Here is an 18,219-nt window from a genome sequence, read left to right as displayed (position 1 = left end):
AGTGTGGTGGACCGTAATAGCACTTCCGGGTGTTGTTTCTCCTTGGGATCTGCTTTGATATCCTGGATGAGAAGGAAGCAGAAGTCAGTGGCTTTGAGCACCGCCAAGGCAGAGCATATTGCTACTAGCATGGCCTCCTGTGAGGTAGTCTAGTTGCGAAAGCTCTTCAATGAGCTATTTGGATTTACATTGGATACCACCGTGATTCTATGTGACAACCATAGCGGGATCCGTTTATTAGAAAATCTCGTATTTCATGATTACTCCAAGCGTATTGATATCAGGTACCACTATATTCAAGATATGGTGCAGCGAGGAGCAATAAGGCTCCAACATATTGATACAGATGAACAGGTCTCCGACATTCTAACAAAGCCCCTAGGAAAGGTCAAATTCCTAACTTTCTGAGAACGACTTGGTGTCATTCAGAGACCCTCTGATGAGGGTCAAGTATGATGTATTGAGCTCTGAGAGCTCCAGAGCGGTGTGGGGTACTTCTTGGAGTGACATATGACCACAGGGTGACTCACCATCCCTTGTCGGTGCACTTTTTACAGGGTAAAAGATTCAACCTTCCTCTGTGACACCCCGTGGCAACTATGAAACATGATGATTAGTTTTGTTGTGGGCCAAGATGATTTGTTCTCCATGACGACTATGGAATAGGATGATTAGTTCTCCTGTGGGCCTGGATGATTTTTTCTCCATGGCGATTGTGGAACAGGATGATTCGTTCTCCTGTGGGCCAGGATTATTAGTTCTCTGTGGCATCCACTAGATAGGATGATTTTCTCTCCTATGGACAGGATGATTAGTTCTCCTGTTGAGGCATCCTACCCATGTAGTCTGGGACTCATGGGAAGTACCTCTCATCTGATCAATGAAAATGGAAATGAGGATAGGGACCATAATAGTACCAATGGACGCATCGTTGTATCTACCATACTCCCTATGCTATGATGACCTTCATTGATCTGGGATCAATGATACTAGTCTAGGACCAATGAGAGTGGTACACACTCTGAGACTAACTTCAGGTCAGTGGAGGATGGTATGATACGTGATCGATCATTTATTCTTCTTCATAATTCGAGCAAAGCAGAGCAAAGAAGAACCGAGCAGAGCAGAGCAGAGTAGGGTCATGCCATACAGGACAGTGCATTTGATGGATGGATAGCAATGACAGTCCAATAGATTGCAAATGAAGTTCTCCCTAGTTGAGAGGGAGTGTTAAAATTGGAAACTAGGGCCAAACTTCATGTGGGTCACCTTATTCATAGATGATAATATTTTTACTAGATTCCTCTAATCGAGAGGTGTAGGATTGATCTAAAGATCATCCGATTCCGATAAGTATTTATGGAGATATGAATTTATTTTGATAATGGACTAATTGTCAAAGTCGGCCAACAACTTATGTAGGTTCAAAAGTCCAACAGATGCATCTATTCATCATCAATGTTTGCATATAAATACGGGAGGTCTCCTCCTCACTTGGACACCTCACTTCTCATCACATCTCTCTCTCTCCTACGCAGAAAAGAGTCTCTTCTCTCTCCTATGCAGAAAAGACTCTATCTCTCACATGTGTGGAAAAGGGATGCAATTTTTAGGGCTGCAACTACAAATTGGAACTTTGACCAGCGTTGACCAACATTCTCTCTCTGGACTGCGCAGTAGGTGAAGATGACTTTCTTAGGAAGGCCGCATTTTTTGGTGAAGGAATCAAGCTAATCTAACCACCGGTTTGACAGATATTGACTGCCCTAGTTTACGGCTGATCTAGGGTTTGCTGTTGCTGATGTAAATAAGATTTTTGTACTATTTCTCTCTGCTGAATTATTGAAGATAAAAGAAGATTTGATCAAAGGGTTTCCCCATATTGGGGTTTGTCCCTGGCTATCTGCCACATCTTGTGTCTCTTGTCTTGGTTTGTTTTCTGTCGATCATTTAATGTTCTATCTACACTTTACTTAATGTACATGTGATTGCTAATCTGTGGATAATAATAAGAGAAATAAGTAAACTGCTCTGAGCATAGAACATACCATAACTTAACAATGGTAGCAAATGCAGCTTCACCCCGCAAAGTTGCAGGAGTTCTAGATTCATCTAGCATATCTTGAGCCATTTGTTGAACTGTTCTATTCATCCTTTCTACCACACAATTTTGCTTAGGGGTTCTTGCGGTGGAGAATTTTCTTTTTATTCCATGTTGTTCACAAAATTCAAATAATACATCTGATATGAATTCTCCCCCTCGATCAGATCTGATGCATTTGAATTTTTGATCTGATTCATTTTCAACTAAAGCTTTGAAGGATTTAAACTTTTCAAATGCTTCATCTTTATGTTTTAGAAGACTTATCCAACACATCCCAGAAAAATCATCAATAAACAAAATAAAGTATACTTCTCCACGAGGTGACGTTTTCCTTGTTGATCCACATAAATTAGTATGGATGAGTTCAAGAGGCTTACTTGCTGACACTTCCTCTTCAATGACGTGAAATTTGGTTTTCTTACCGATTTGACATGGTTTGCATATGGCATTTTCTGTGATGCTCATACCTGGAAGATCACAAACTGCCTTGAGCCTGCATGCTGATGAGCCCCATAAATGGGTAATTATATGGGCTCGTTTTTCCTCCTAACTTAGCCTAATCCACCATTCTCATTAGTTTATTGCATGTCTTTTATTATATTTATGCTAATGGACTGAGTTGGGCAAGTCATTATGCCATGAAGTCTATTGTGTGTTTTATGCAGATTTTTGGTCAATTTTGAGATAAAGTCAAAGGTTTAAGGAGCATTTGGCAACCCATATTTGAGGGAAAAAAGGAAGAGGATTTGTAGGAGGGTGTCCCCCTCATTTATGACCCCCTACCTCAAATACTCCTTCAGAAAGCTTGGAGCACAAGCAGCCACATCCATGCATCAAAGGGGCAACTGAGCAAGTGAAGAAGAATTGTTGTCTATCTCTAGTCTTGGGAGCCAAGCCTCCTTGATTTTAGGAGAGCTATTAGAGGCTCCAATTGTATAAATAGGAGGGCTTAGGGCCTCAGTAGTTTGGTTGGATGTTAGTCAAAATTTCGCACTTTTGTTGCAGCTTTTGCTCAGTGCATTTCAAGCTTACTTTTCTGAACAATTTGCGTAATGTGACTATTATTTTGATAATGGAGATGAAATATTTTCTGAGCTAGCACTGAGTTCTTCCAGAGGTCTAAATCTCTTGGGTTAGGGCCCAACCCAAGCTGCCTAGCACCTCTTGTTTTGTATTTATATGTTTTGCTTCAGCTTTTGAATTAGTTGCTGATTAGATAGATTTCTGCCTTAGTTAGAGTAGGTTGTTTTTTGGTGGGTTACATAGTTGTTTCCATTTCAGTTTGCTGAAGTAGGTTAAATAGTGATAGGAGAAAGAAACAGAAAGGTCATCACAAAGCCTTGACCTCCTTTCCTCCCTTTGGGACCATGAGCTGAGGTCAAGACACTCTGCTGCCACAAAAACGTAGTTTTGCTTCCTCCTTGCAATTTCTAGTGTTGTAGTTTGATTCAGAGGTTAATGCTTTGATTTAGATCTATTTTGTCATACTCATTTTTGTTTCTGCAATAATCTCTTTCCATGCTTTCCTTTCCATATAGCATTGTTCAGCATTTTATTTTCTAGATCAAAATTTAGGTTGACATGAGATATAATTCTGTCTTTTTGGTACAGCTAGTTCTTTTCCTGCTCAGTTTCAGTATTGTGATTTGTAGCTCTCTTACAGTACATCTCTACTCATAATAAATCAATATTGAAGCCATCACCATCTCTTTTTCCACATGTTTCACAGGTTGTTCACAACCCTTCACTAATCTGCCCTAATTTCTGCTCTTTTCTCATAAGCTTTCCTTTCATCTCTTCAACAAATCCAATTATCATTTTCTTTCATAGTCCTCCTTGATGAACTTCAGACACCTTAACACAACCCTCTAGTCTTTAGCTACCCTTTCCCACCATTTTTTCCACCTTTAAAACCTCTAAAGCAGCCCTCGGCATCCTCCTCCAGATCCTCCTCTAGATCCCTTGCAGCCTCCTGTAGAATTTCCTGAAAGTGACTTTTTGAAGTCCGATTACAGAGAAAGACTCCAGAAGGTTACCAAAGGCCTCTTGGGACCCTTACACACCTTCCTACACCTTTTCCAACTCCAAATTCACCCTCCATCGCCACCTAATCGCTGCCACATCCACAAACAGATAAATCACATGCATGACAATTTCACATAAAATACACAAAAATCCAAAAAAGATGTTTTTTCTCATTTCCTTCTAGAAATATCTTGAATAGATGTAGCTTGTTTCCTCAATAGATCATGGCATTCATTTTATGGTTTTTCATCTATCTTTCTGCAAAAGTAGGGTTAGTTGGTAAATTAGGGTTTGCTAGGTTTTCGCTTTACATTCCAGTCTTTTTTCTCTTTCTGCAAGTAGAATAGCCTCTGTAGAGTGATATTTCCTTTCTTTCATCACATTTTAAGCTTATTTTGGAATTCATAGAAGTTGGCTTAATCTCCTAGTTATCTTACGCCAGCTGACCAAGTGACAGCCTATAGTAAGAACTAGTACTTGTGCATACAACACCGTCACTTCCAAGTTTGTTATGAACTACCGAGTTGATAACAGTAAAGTAGGAAGCGCTAGGAGTTGCAGCATTGTTGCTACAATACTGGTGCTCACCACTTTTTGGCGCCATTGTCGGGGAAGTGTCAGAGTATTTTGTGATTACTACTTTTCTTATATTTTCTACTGCAACATTTTGGTAAGTAGTTCATTTCAGCAAAAGTAGAGTAGTTGTTCGTTTCAATTTCTGCATTTCCTTGCTTTCATTTCAATTCTACAATTTCCATTTAATAAAAACTAGATTAGCCATTTCCTTACCTTCATTTCAATTATGCAATATCCATTTCAGCAAAAGTAGATTAGCCATTTCCTTGCTTTCATTTCAATTCTGCAATTTCCATTTCAGAAAAAGTAGATTAGTCATTTCCTTGCTTTCATTTCAGTCTGCAATTTCATTTCAGCAAGTTCATTTTGGTTAGTGCAATTTGTTTGTTCAATCAATTTCAGTTTTGTAGGTATAAGCAGAAAAAGCAAAAAAATCACCCAAAAATATTTCTTTTCATGCCTCGTAGGAATGGAGATAATTGAGGAAAATTCTTACCCAACACCCCCACCACATCACAAAGCCACCCTTCTCTCTTCTTCGGTGGTAGTGATCCAGAAGAACCTTTAGGTGAACAACCAGAGATATTTGAAGAACCTATAGGAGAAGAAGAGGAAGAAAACATCCCTCCTGAGACAATGGCTGAAAATAGAAATGCTAGGGGGAATGGAGAAAGAGTAGAGGGTACCTTTCCCATCCAAGAGACCAATGGGGACACTAAAATGAAGAACATAAGCCCTTCAGCCCTACCTCACTTCCATGGATTGACTACAGAAGATCCTGACACCTTCTTGTTTGAGTTTGTTGTTATCTGTCGAACCTATGACTATGCAGAAGATGAGCAGAAGTTGAAACGATTTCCTTCTACCCTCAAGGATGCTGCATTGCGCTAGTTCATGGGATTACCCAAGGATAGCATCAGAACTTGGGCTAAGATGAAACAAGCCTTTAACAAAAAATATCATGACTACGATAGGTCAAAATATACCAAAGAAGAAATCTTCCGAATGACTATGGGAAGTGATGAATCCTTGGAAGATTATGAAGAAAGGTTCCAACTCAGTTACAAAAAGGCTAGGTGCACACTTGACCCTGAGTCTCTAAAGTTGGTCCTGCTCAGGGGAATTCCGGAAGACATTCTAGACACCCTCTATCTACTAGCTGGGGGAGACATCTACCAACTACCTTATAAAGACATAAAGATTGTTTTTAGAAACCATTCTAGGGCAGCTAGAAAGAGAGGTAGGGGGAGTCAAACCATAGCCAGTACCTCCTCATCCAGTTCATCCATCAAAGGTGAAATTGGAAACATGTTGGAAGACTTCAAGAGTGAGATAAGGGAGACTCTTACCATGCAAATGGATACCTTGCATATCAAAAGGAAATAAGAGGAAGCAGAGAGGGCTTTGGCCATTTATTGTCCTAGGTGCACCAGAAGGCATCCTAGGAATGAATATCCATTGAACTCTATAGGGGTTTGTCCAATCTGTGAAGAAGATCATTCTACAGATAAGATCCCTTTCTTGCCCTGACTTAAAGCTGTATACCAAGGGGTCGAAGGAGCCACTGAACCACTCTATTTCATGAACCAAAGGATACTGCATGGACCTAGACCATACCAGCAGGGAATGCAAGGGACATCTTAGGCATACTACAACCCCAATCAAGCCACTTCCATACCTTCTTGGAGTTTCCCTACTCATCCTTCCTGGTCCACACCTCCTCCTTGGTCATATCCATCTCAATATCATGCCCAACCAACCGCTCATTCATTTCACTCCTATGCTCAACCAGAACCTCAGTGGGATGCATCTCATCAGGGGTGGAGGCCCCAGTACAACTCTCCTCCCACTCTTTTGCCTCCACCACCTGCTCAACCACAACCATTGCCTCCTATTCCACCAAGGTAACCCCAAATGCCTACTCAACCAAACCCGAACCTGAACAACAGACAGGCTCAACAAGTATATAATGGGGAACCATCATGCCCAACCTATGTTGTGGAGATTCAGGAGATTAACCTACGATCTAAGAAGGTTCTCCCAGACAGCTAGCCTCCCCTCAAGGAGGTTGAGGAAGATAAAGAGGAAAGTGAACAGAAAGCAATTCCACCCTTTCCTGAGAGATTATCCAGAACAACACAGCCTACCCCGGAAGAAACTGAACTTCTGGGAGAATTGAAACAGTTATGTGTAAAGATACCACTTCTCCAAGCCATAAAGGATGTGCCTATATACAATCAGATAATCAAAGAGAAGTGTTTCAGGTATCTAGGAAGGCGTAAGAGAGATGCCACAACCATCAATGTCATAGGACAACTGTCTGACCTGATGTTGGGGCAGGTAATCTATCTGAAATATCTAGACCCTGGAAGCCCAGTAGCTGATATCCACATCAATGGAACCATGATCCCCCATACCTTGATTGATCTGGGAGCTGCCATTAATGTCATGAAAAAGGACACCATGCTCAAACTAAACCTCTAGGGCTCCTTGAGAAAGACCACGACAATACTGCGGCTAGCAAACCGCTCCACCATAACCCCTGAAGGGATTGTGGAGGATGTGATGGTCTCCACTGATTCTTGGGAGTACCCTGTTGATTTCCTAGTTCTTCAGCCGAAGGCGAAGCTCACTGGATATCCTCTCATCTTGGGAAGACCCTAGTTGGCTACTGCAGATGCCTACATCAGCTGTCAAGATGGAAACATGACAATCAAGAATGGGCATATGTCCAAGCATCTGATCCTATACCCTCCTACCCAACCCTTGCTAGAACATGATCTACCTCTCTGGTTGGAGGAGGAGGATGAAGATGAGATCTATTCTGCACCACTATGTGCAGTAGAAACTTCCATGGGGGGGAAACCTCAAAATGAATATCATATCATTGAAAGTTTAATTCAAAATCCACCCCCCAGTATTTTGCCATTAGAAGATCTAGTGAAAGAAACCCAAGAAAACCCCTTAGTTGATCTTTGTGTGGCTGACCCGACCTGTCTTCGTGTTAAAAATATAGAATTCGGCCCAAAAAGAACCTTGAAAATCAACTCATCCCCATCCACCTCCGAGGAGAAGGAACTGTGTAGCATATTGAGAAACCATTAGATGCCTTCGCCTGGAGTTATAAGGAGATGAAGGGAGTGCACCCTTCAGTGTGTACTCATCACATTTACATTAAGGAAGATTGCAAACCAGTCAGGCAGCCTCAAAGGAGGATGAATCCAGCACTTAAAGACATTGTCAAGGAAGAATTGCAGAAGTTACTGGATGCAGGATTCATTTACCCCATCTCTGACAGTGAATGGGTCTCTCCTTTGGTGCTAGTGCCAAAGAAAAATGGTAAGTGGAGAATCTATGTCAATTATCAGGAACTGAACAAGGCCACTAAAAAGGACCATTTTCCTTTGCCTTTCATAGATCAAGTGTTAGATGGTCTGGCAGGAAAAAAAAAATTCTCCTTCCTAGATGGGGTCAACAGATACAATCAGATCCAAATCAACCCTGAACACCAAGATAATACCACTTTCACTTGTCCTTGGGGTACCTTTGCATATAGGGTCCTTCCTTTTCATTTGTGCAAAGCTCTCCCCACCTTCCAGAGAGCAGTATTGAGTATATTTTCTGAATTGTTTCATGATGCAGTGGAAATATATATGGATTATTTTACTCCTTATGGTTCTAACTTCCAGGAAGTTTTATCTAACCTAAGAAAAGTTTTGGACAAGTGTATTGAAATGAACCTGTCCCTCAATCCAGAAAAATTCGAATTCTTGATGACTGAAGGGACTGTGCTAGGTCATGCAATATCTCAACAAGGATTACAAGTGGACCCCAACAAAAAAGCCATCATCCAAAGGGTCCCACCCCCTCAAAAGGTGAGAGATGTCCGAAGTTTCCTAGGCTTAGTGGGATATTATAGAATATTCATTAAAGATTTCAATAAGTTATCCTCTCCATTGTTTGGTCTCTTTGGAAAAGATGACAAGTTCATATGGACTGAAAACTGTCAAGAAGCATTAGATACCTTGAAAAGTAAACTGGTGACTGCCCCAATTTTGAGAGGCCCAAACTGGGCCCTACCTTTCCAAATTCACACAGATGCCTCGAAAAAAGCAATAGGAGCAGCCTTAGGGTAAGTTGAGGAAAAGTTACCTTATGCCATATACTTTATAAGTAAAAATTTGTCAAAGGTAGAGTTAAACTACATGGTAACCGAGAAGGAACTCCTAGCTGCAGTACATTCCTTAAATAAATTCAAACATTAAATCACAGGCTATCAAACCTTTGTACACATTGATCAAGCTACAATTAGGTATTTAATGAACAAACTAGATGTAAATGCTTGCATTATTAGGTGGTTGTTTTTATTGCAGCAGATTGATTTAACCATTGTTGTTAAGCTTGGTAAGGAAAATGTTGTTGCTGACTTTTTGTCTCGAGTAAATCTACCTGCAGGTGAGGAAGGAATGGTGGATGATCAAATGCCCGATGAACACCTATTTGCTATCTCAGTATTGTCTCCATGGTTTGCTGATATAGAAAATTATTTGGTTTCAACACAGTTCCCACCACACATATCCTCAAAAGAGAAGAGTAAGATCGTGAGGAAAAGCGCCCCTTTCACCTGGATTGGGGGCAATCTCTTCAAACTTGGCGCAGATCAAATTTTGAGAAGATGTGTCAGGGAGGAGAAAGTTTTTGACATTCTCCTGACCTGTCATGACAGGCCTTGCGGGGGCCATTTTGCAGCAAACAGGACTGCCTTCAAAATTCTGCAAGCAGGTTACTATTGGCCCACTCTTCATCAAGATGTGAAGAGATATATCAGCCAATGTAATTGGTGCCAGAGGATGGGGAAGCCTACTCCAAAGGATGAGATTCCCCTGCAACCTCAAGTGAATTTTGAGCCATTTGAGAAGTGGGGCGTGGACTTTGTGGGTCCTATTAACCCTCCTTCAAAACAGAAGCAATACATCATTGTGTGCACTGATTATCTGAAAAAATGGGCAGAGACAAAAGCAATCAAGGCAGCAACAGAGGAGAACGCAGCTGAGTTTTTAAGAGAGAACATATTCTATAAGTTTGGGTATCCAAGATAACTAGTTACAGATCAAGGCAGTCAGTTCACTTCCAATCTGATTGAAGACCTGCTCACACATCATAAAATCAAGCACATGACTTCCACCCCTTACCATCCACAAGCAAATGTGTAGGTGGAAGTCACTAATAGAGCTTTGGAAGGAATTTTGACCAAGGTAGTGAGCAGCAGTAGAAAAGATTGGGCAGATCAATTCGTTGAGGCCACCTGGGCCTATAACACCACATGGAAGACCACCACTGGGTTCACACCCTATGAGCTGGTCTATGGGAAGAAGGCTTTGCTGTCAATAGAATTTGAATACATTACACTAAGGATGGAAGCTCAGCTGGACCTAGATCTCAGCCATGCACAAAGGGAAAGTCTACTCCAGCTCAATAGATTGGATGAACAAAGATTGCATGCCCTTCTCCACACAGAGGTAGTCCAACTTCAAAGGAAAATACGACATTACAAACATATCAAGGAGAAGCAATTCCAAGAACGAGATTGAGCATTGCTCTATGACTCAAGGTATAAATATTTCAAGGGAAAGTTGTGGACAAGATGGCTGGGACCCTACACTGTAGAAAAATGCAATGACAATGGTTCAATCCTCATTAGGACCATTGATGAGGAAGCCATCCCCATCCTTGTCAATGGGCACAGGTTGAAAATCTACAAGAAGCCCCTCTCCAAGCAAGAATTCATTGAATATCTGAGTGAAATAGTGTTGGTAGTGGAGCAAGTCTCAACCTCCACTCCACCCACTCATAAAGAAAATAATAATAATAATAATAATAAGGACTCAAGTGAAAACCTTTATGAGGCGCTCGAGTCCCATCATTGGGTTGAAAACCTCTTTTGAGGCGACCAAGTGATGACAAAACCAAAAAAAGGGAAAGAGAATAAGATCCCTGGGTGAAAACCTCCCTTGGAGGCGCCCAGGGCAGGCAAGTAGGGTGAAAACCTCCTAGAGGTGCCCTAGTTTTCTTTTCAAAGCAAATAAAAGGAAAAAGATAAAAGATAAAATTGACTTTTTAAACGCATTGCAGGTTACAAGTGGACCACAGGAAGCAAGAGGAAATGCCACAAAGCCTATCACACATCCTCTATGCTCTTCTGCATCAGTTCTAATTTCTTTCTCCACCTCTCTATTTTTTTGAAGACTGTGCATCGTACAGGAAGCCCTATGTGATTCTACAGGAGGCTCCTGTAGAAATCACAAAGAGCTCGAAATAGCTTTTTAAAATGGTTTGAGGAACTGGGGATTTTCATAGAGAGCATGTAGGCCATCCCACAGTTGTTCACAATCATGACCATTCATCACACATCTGCACCACCTCATTTCCATTGATTTCTTTCCTTCCTGCAAAAAAACATAGAAACCAGTTTTAAAAAAAATAAGGAAATAAAAAGAACAACACCTCCACAACTCACCTATAGCTTACCAAATCCCTCTCCATTGCCATCAGAATCTCTAGTAGCATCCTCACAGCTCTCAGCACAAGAATTAGCTAAAAATTATAGAGGGAGAAGCAACTACAGGAGCTCCTGTAGGATTTCCTGTAGCAGTTGATCCCCTTAGAAGAAAGCTCCAGCAGTAAAATAGGTTCAGCCACGAGAATGCAGAGAATGTTCGAAGCAAGATTCAGCTACAAGGCACCTGTACAAGCAACTGAGCCACATATCGAGAAGCAGAGAGCATATAGCAGAAGGGATACAGGTATGCAGCACTGAAATCCAAGCATGCAGCACTGAAATCCGAGCATGCAGCAGCAACAGAACCTAGCAACACGCAGCACAAACATTCGACCTGTAGGTAAGTGTCTAACCCTCTTCTCTATCGCATCTGTATAATTCAAAAACTGCATGAACAAATGATATGGTTAAGATTAAACTAGAAAGGTGGTCAGTTAACTGGCCACCCACATCTAGTTTGATTGCGCTCATCTGAAATCCACCACACGTGTGTCTACTCAACTAACGAAAAATCCAAAAAGACAGGCAGTGGCGGATGTTTAAACTCAAACGCAAATGATGGGAAGTGATTGTGGGCAGAAGGCATGACGACTCATGATGACACAGTAGTGGGGACCAACCATCCGAATCATGACAACGCACCCTTTTTGCCACCTCACATCATCGCCGGAAATATCTCCAATGAACATAAGTACTCGCTCTTGGACTTATTCACCACCTTTGTTTCCATTTTATCATCATCCCCGCGACTGTAGCGAGCTCCCTACCACCTCCATAGCCTCAAAACCATCGCTCTCTATCATTTTTAGAAATTTTCCTCTTATCGTGTTCTACAAGAGCATTATCGAGTTCTACAGGAGTAGTAACAGGTCCTACAGGAGAACCTCCAGCCATTTCTACAGAAGGGCCAGAGAGCAATTTTACAAAAGAAAAAACGGAGTTTTCGCTCAAATTCGGACCTTAAGAGGTAGGATCTGTACAAACCCACCTTGGATATTCATATTTACAAGTTGTAATGCAATTTTAAGGAGGAATTACGGCTGGAAAAGAAGAGGAATTGCATTCGAAAGTTTTGTCTGTTTCTTAAAAAACACAGTTTTTTTCTCTGTTTCCTGTTTCTGAAAAATTGTTGCCTCCTTCTCCACCTAGGGTATTCCAAAAGATTATAAACATAATGATAGGGGGATTCATGAGAAAGGAACCCCTAAACTCAGTCAGACTTCATGAACATCCCAAGGTAGTGGGCATTTTTAGCAGAGTTAATTGGATGCCATTTTTCGAAAAACTTCGTGGGTATGATGAAGAAGTGACTCAGGAGTTTACCCTATCCTTGGTACCCCACTCAAAGACCCATGCCATTGTTACTTTCAAGGATATCACCATAGAAATCACCCCAGATTTCATCAGTAGGGTTACCAGTCTTCCACTTGGACTACCGTGGAGCAAAGAAGAAAAGCCACTAGGTCAAGTTACGAATAAAACCTTCTTCCAACCAAATGAGCATCCTGTAGAGGAAAAAAATGGCATTATGAGAATAAGCATACCTTACCCTTGGGATGAGGTTAGTTACTAGATTATCAAGTACATTTCCTGTGAAGGGAGGTATAACATAGTTTATGGGTACCATTTCAGGCTTTTTCATGAGCTGAGATATGGCATGAATACTCCCACACCACAAAGGCTCAGTATTCCCTATTTTCTCCTACAGTCCCTAATAGATTCCAGCATTAAATTGAAGGTAGGAGGTCCAAACCAATTGGCTCACCATGGACTAATTAAGCTGTTGGTGGAAGAAGCCCTCCACACCTTCACAATCCCCATAGGCTGGGAGATTTTCATAAATATGACAATAGAGGATGATATAAAAACCCTAACATCTGACCTCAGTCCTTCTGAAACTGAGGGGGAAGAGAGAAAAGGGGAAGATGAGGAGGAAACCAAAACAGAGAAGGAAGAGCCTGAAACAGGGAAGAAAAAAAAACCAAAACAGAGAAGGACAAGCCTGAAACAAAGGAGAAAAAGACCACAGCAGAGAAAAAGAAACCTAGTACAGAAGAGAAAAAGACTAAAACAGGAAGGAAAAAGACCAAATCAGAGAAGAAAAAGACCAAAGCAGAGAAGACAAAAACTAAACAAGATGGGAAGGAAACCAAAACAGAGCTAGAGGAAACAAAGCTAGCAGAGGCAGAAAAGACAAAAGAAGAGAAAAAAGGGGCAAAAAAGATAGAAGTGTCTCCTAAGACACTAGAAAGGGAGGCAGCAGTTGTTCTTATTGCCCTCAACACCCCAGTTAAGCCCAAACAGAAGAGAAAAAGGCAACCATCAATGTATTTCAGAGTTTGAAAAATCACAATAATAAAGTAGGGAACCCACAACCACCCTCAAAGGAGCCTATCATAATTGAAGATTCTCCTACTATCAAAAGGGGAGAATCTCCATCCAAAACCCCCATTACTTATGAAAGAGGAAGTCCTAGATCTTCCACTTGGAAGGAAAGAATAAAGCTATAGGACTCAAAAACAGTCCTACAGGAGGCACAGTCTGCCCTACAGTAGACCCTAATAAAGCTACAAGAGACTGAAAAACTTGAGAAAAGGGTAGGAGAGCCGACCAATGGGAAGGATGAAACAACAGAGACACAGGAACCTAACCCCCAGCCTAGTTTGGGCTCTTATTACAACCTTATTGAAGGGGGAAAATTATTCCACAAAAATTTGCAATCCCACTTTTCTTTGAACTAGAAAAAGAAAGTATAAGGAGCCATAGATGGATGCAAATCGCCAAGTCCAAAGGGGTGGAGGACATTGGCCAGATGGAAAACAAGCTGAGAGAAATAGGTAAGGAATTAAGCACTGTAAAGCATACAAAAGCAATCATAAGATCTCACTTGGAGGCAGAAAATGAAATATTAAGAAAACAACTGCAAGAAAGGGAAACATAGTTGGCATGCATGGCCAACTGGTCTATGGAGGCACTACAGTGCAGACAACCATTCAAATCATATGGAGTATACCTCAAAGACTAGTGGCTACAATTCCAAATCAAGACCCTAGCACAAAGAGGCACCATGCCTTTTCAGGATTATAGACAGTTCATAGATCTGTGTGATCATAGTTCAGCAGATGACAAGGCAAAGTTGGCATAGTTTTATTTGCATAACATGGCCCTCACTGGTATGAACCTATGGGACCCCAATGCTAGGTTAGGGGACTTGCAGCTGATGGCCATGGCATCATGGATGAGTCATGAGGAGAAGAGGGCAACAGAGATCAATAACCTGATGGGAAAAGAGAAGAATGAGCCCCTGATGATTAGAGTAGAGCCATCAAACTCTATGGCTCTCATTAGCACACACCAGAAACTTGTAGCTAATCCTCAAAGTTCACCTAAGTACATCAATAATTAGGCCCAGTCTATTGCACACTTTGAGGACATGGAGAGATTTCTTGGAGATGACTGCATTCTTGCTTGCATGAGAAGGTGGAACACACTTCCACACAACCTACAGATCAGGGAGTATCACTCCCCAAATAGGATGAAAGAAGTATTGAGGAGAGTGCCACTATATAAGCACTCTATGTAGAGTTTGAGGGACAATTGGATTGGCCTCAAGCTAAGCCCCTCACTACTGCTAGGATTGTTAGAGGGCAAAAAAGAAGAAGAAGAAAGACATCAGTGGGAAGAAGTGGACAGAAAGGTAGGATTTCATGATAAAGAGGAGGATCTCACATCAATAGCATGGGATGTTAGGGAGGCCATCAGGGCCATCAAGGATGAAGAGATAGATTAGTTGCTCAGAGGATGAGCAACACATTCAGTAGAGGGGTGATGATGATCCCCATAAATGGGTAAATATATGGGCTCATTTTTCCTCCTAACTTAGCTTAATCCACCATTATCATTAGTTTATTGCAATTTTTTTATTATATTTATGCTAATAGAGTGAGTTGGGCTAGTCATGATGCCATGAAGTCTAATGTGTGCTTTATGCAGATTTTTGGTCAATTTTGAGACAAAGTCAAAGGTTTAAGGAGCATTTGGTAGCCAATATTCAAGGAAAACAAGGAAGAGGATTTGTAGGAGGGTGTTCCCCCTCATTTATGACCCCCTACCTCGAATCATTCTTCAGAAAGATTGGAGCACAAGCAGCCACATCGATGCATCAAAGGGGCAGTCGAGCAAGTGAAGAAGAACTGTTATCTATCTCTAGTCTTGGGAGCCAAGCCTCCTTGATTTTAGGAGAGTTGTTGGAGGCTCTAGCTGTATAAATAGGAGGGCTTAGGCCCTCAGTAGTTTGGTTCGATGTTAGTCAAATTTTCGCACTTTTGTTGCAGCTTTTTCTCAGCGCATTTCAAGCTTACTTTTGTGAACAGTTTGTGTAATGTGACTATTATTTTGATAATGGAGATGAAATATTTTCTGAGCCAGCAATGAGTCCTTCCAGAGGACTGAAGCTCTTGGGTTAAGGCCCAAACCAAGCTGTCCAGCACCTCTTATTTTTTATTTATATGTTTTTCTTCAGCTTTTGAATTAGTTGTTGATTACATATATTTCTGCCTTAGTTAGAGTAGGTTGGTTCTTTGGTGGATTACACAGCTGTTTCCATTTCAGTTTGCTGAAGTAGGTTAAATAGTGATAGGAGAAAGATAAAAAAATGTTGTCATAGAACCTTGACCTCCTTTCCTCCCTTTGGGACCTTGAGCTAAGGTCAAGACACTCTGCTACCATAAAAACACAAATTTTCTTCGTCCATGCAATTTCTAGTGTTGTAGTTTGATTTAGAGATTAATGCTTTGCTTCAGATCTATTTTTCATACTCATTTTTGTTTCTACAATAAATCTCTTTCCATGCTTTCCTTTCCATATAGCATTGTTCAACATTTTATTTTCTAGATCAGAATTTAGGTTGACATGAGATATAGTTCTGTCTTTTTGGTACAACTAGTTCTTTTCCTGCTCAGTTTCAGTATTGTGATTTGCAGCTCTCTTACAGTACATATCTACTTGTAATAAATCAATATTGCATCCATCACCATCTCTTTTTCCATATGTTTCATAGGTTTTTCACAGCCCTTCACCAATCTGTCCTAATTTTTGCACTTTTCTCATAAGCTTTCCTTTCATCTTTTTAACAAATCCAACCATCATTTTCTTTCATAGTCCTCCTTGATGAACTTCAGACACCTTAACACAACCCTATAGTATTTAGATACCCTTTCCCACCATTTTTTCCACCTTTAAAACCTCTAAAATAGCCCTCGGCATCCTCCTGTAGATCCTGCAGCCTCTTGTAGAATTTCCTGAAAGTGACTTTTTGAAGTTCGATTGCAGAGAAAGACTCCAGAAGGTTACCAAAGGCCTCTTGGGACCCTTCCACACCTTCCTATACCTTTTCCAACTCCAAAGTCACCCTGTATCGCCACCTAATCGCTGCCACATCCACAAACAGATAAATCACATGCATGACAATTTCACATAAAATACATAAAAATCCAAAAAATATGTTTTTTTTCCCATTTCCTTCTAGAAATAGCTTGAATAGATGTAGTTTGTTTCCTCAGTATATCATGGCATTCATTTTATGTTTTTTCATCTCTCTTTCTGCAAAAGTAAGGTTAGTTGGTAAATTATGGTTTGATAGGTTTTTGCTTTACATTCGAGTCTTCTTTCTCTTTCTGCAAGTAGAATAGCCTCTGTAGAGTGAGTTTTCCTTTCTTTCATCACATTTTAATCTTCTTTTGGAATTCATAGAAGTTGGCTTGAGCTCATAGTGATCTTGTGCCAACTGACCAAGTGACAAGCCTGCAACACCGTTGCTTCCAAGTTTGTTACGAACTACCGGGTTGATAAAAGTAAAGTAGGAAGCCCCAGGAGTTGCAGCATTGTTGCTGCAATACTGGTGCTCACCACATGCTTTTCTTATTTGAGAAAATCTTAGATGTCCCAATATTTTATGCCACAACCAGTTATCATCTGTTTTGCTTAAATAGCATTGTTGTTATCCTCCTTTGAGTTTGTATAAGTTATTTGGAGTTCTTGTGCCTTTGATCATTGTATTTCCTGTATCAAGTTCACGAACGACACATCCGTTTGATCGAAACACCACTTCATTTCCTTGATCACACATTTGACTAACACTCAACATGTTATGCTTTAAACCATCTACATACATGACATTCCCAGCTTTAACCTTTTCTTTCAAAAAACAGAACCTTTACCTTTAATTATAGTTGGAATGTCATTTCCAAATGAGACATTCTTTTCCTTTTCTAAAGCATTATATGAATGAAGTTTCTCTTTATCACCTGTCATGTGTTTGGAGCATCCACTATCGATGTACCACTAATTTTATTGTCCTTCTGCATACAAATTTATACCACATCCTTTTGATTGAGATTCCTTCCTTCTCCATATCTTAGGATTTAATGGTGTTTCCTCCTTTTGAAATGTTGGCTGAAATTTGCTCCTGCATTTAGATTCTTCATGACCAAAGTTGCTACAGATCGATCATTCTATTTCATTTTCAAGAGGAGAAAGTTATTATAGGAACTTTTCTTGATTCCTGTTGCACTTCTTTGATTTCATGCTTCTCTAGTCATGATGGGTTTGTAAGCAACACATTGAGCAGCCTTGTGTCCAAAGTTATGACATGAAAAACATTGCCCAGTAAAGAAGTTTATGTGATCATATAATCTTTTGAAATTGTTTACATGTTGGTTGCAGCTTCTACTGATGTTCATCCTTGGAGTAAATTGAGTATGATTTACTTGATGAGTAGTTTTAGGCCTTTGCTGAAGTTGTCATATTGTTCACTCGTCTTTGCTGCATCAAGATAGCTTATGGTGGAGGTTGACAACTTCTTTGATTGAGATGATCCTTTAGTATATCCAAGAATTGTCTTCATCATAGGAGAACGTTGAACTTTGATAATTTCATTTAAAGTTTTTGATCCTTT

This window comes from Pinus tabuliformis, chromosome 1_2 (assembly GCF_031772625.1).
Source record: "Pinus tabuliformis cultivar Carrire ecotype Pingquan chromosome 1_2, CPIR1, whole genome shotgun sequence".
Classification (NCBI taxonomy): domain Eukaryota; kingdom Viridiplantae; phylum Streptophyta; class Pinopsida; order Pinales; family Pinaceae; genus Pinus; species Pinus tabuliformis.
The sequence above is the reverse complement of the archived record's forward strand: the minus strand, read 5'-3'. Positions refer to the sequence as shown.